We start from the raw sequence: 1,749 nt of genomic DNA, 5'->3' as shown, positions 1-1,749 counted from the left end.
GAGGCGCCTTTCTCCTGCAGCATATCTAACCCGGCGGCTGAAGGGGATGAAGGCGAATGAGCAGCTCTAAGCCTGGAGCGTAAAATATTATTAGGCAAATTTGAACCACGAAGCAAAGACTATGCAAAATTGCAAAAAAATAGGTGAAACAATTTTGGTTCCCATTTTCAGAGCAACGATGAAAAGGTGATGTACCGTGAGTTCGCTACTTCATTCACGTTGACAGGCTACTCATAATTCCACGGCTTGCGAGAACACGCATAACGTTTGGCACCTTGCCTACGGTACATGTGCGAGTGGGAGCCTGGAGGATGACGTGCAGAAGTCACTTGTAAGACAGGATAGTTTTTCTTGTATTTTATTGGCACAAGATATAAAAATACATATTAGAGAACACGGAAGAAATGCGAAAGCAAAATGTCCGACGCTTGTTGCGACGCTAGTTGCAACACCGTGCAGCCCCAAAAAGCAGTGACAAAAAAAGTGGGAAGAGCTAGTATAGCTACACCTGCATGCCCCAGGCTAGAGAAGTGCAGTGAAAAAGACGTCCACAAAGTCTTAAATAAATAATGCAAGTGAAAGTCCACAAAAATCATTAAGTGCGACGAAAACCTCATGTGATCGAGCGTGGAAGTGGTGCAGCTGTCCCCGAAAACCGCGAAAAAAACCCACAAATGCAGCTGGAAGGAAAAAACAAGCAGGAAGAAGATGAATAGACGTGCGCCGAGACACTCTCTACCCTTCGCCTTGCTTGCAGGCTGCATTCTCACGGTCACAGCATTGTCTTTGCTGACACCAACCACCGGCCATCTTGAGCTCAAAAGTTACGCTTATCGCAACAGTGCATATGGCTATGCCTGATGATTGTTTCACATAATCCCACCTCGGCATGCTTCCCCAACAATGTCCGAGGAGGGAGAAAAAAAGGTTTTGGTCCATGCGAATCACACAAAGCGCAGTTACACACAGATGCTCTGAAAGCATGTTGAACTGGATCCAGAAGTCAAGGCGCAGCGCTTCGTCGTTGTTGCAAAGTCATGCCGCCGTGCATGCAGCTTCGTAGGAGCCGTGCTGTGAAGCGTTTTACCTCTCACATCTTCGCTGGAACATCCCAGCACACCTGGCAGCAGGCGCGGCCACAGCGGCTGGTCCATCGCTGCCGCTTCCCTGACAGCGTTCAGCTGCTGCGCGGGTGTAGTTGTTCTCTCCCTGTCTTGCAGTTCTTCTCTGGACAACGTAGAGGGCAGGTCAGTAGAGACAAAGGTGACGAAAACGACGCCCTCCTGCAGGCGGCTTCACCGGAACCGCTCTGTGAGGTTTTTCATCTCCCACCTCTATGCTGTAGTATCGCAGCAGACCTGGAAGCAGCTGCGGCTGTGGTCCATCGCTGCAGCTTCCCTGACCAGCGTTCAGTTGCTACGTGTGTGTAGTTCCTCGCTCCGTGTCTGGCAGTTCTCTGGACAACGTGGAGAACGGGTCAGTGGAGGCGAGGTTGACGGAAACGGCGAGTCGGTTACGCACTCCAGTATTAATTCCCGGCTCACCAGTGCGCCCACTCCGCGACCGGGGCCAGTGACAGCAGAACCTCCATCGTGGTTGAGCGGGCGTCGGCCATCGCAGGGGGGAGGGCGCCGTCGATGCCCCGGGTGCTTACCACTGCATTTGCGCCCGGGGCCCGATGTAGCCGCCTTTTACAAGGTTTTCCGCGTCAGGGCGCTGCTGCTGGCGCACGACTGGATGCAGACGGGC

This window comes from Amblyomma americanum, chromosome 1, assembly GCF_052857255.1.
Source record: "Amblyomma americanum isolate KBUSLIRL-KWMA chromosome 1, ASM5285725v1, whole genome shotgun sequence".
NCBI lineage: Eukaryota > Metazoa > Arthropoda > Arachnida > Ixodida > Ixodidae > Amblyomma > Amblyomma americanum.
The sequence above is the reverse complement of the archived record's forward strand: the minus strand, read 5'-3'. Positions refer to the sequence as shown.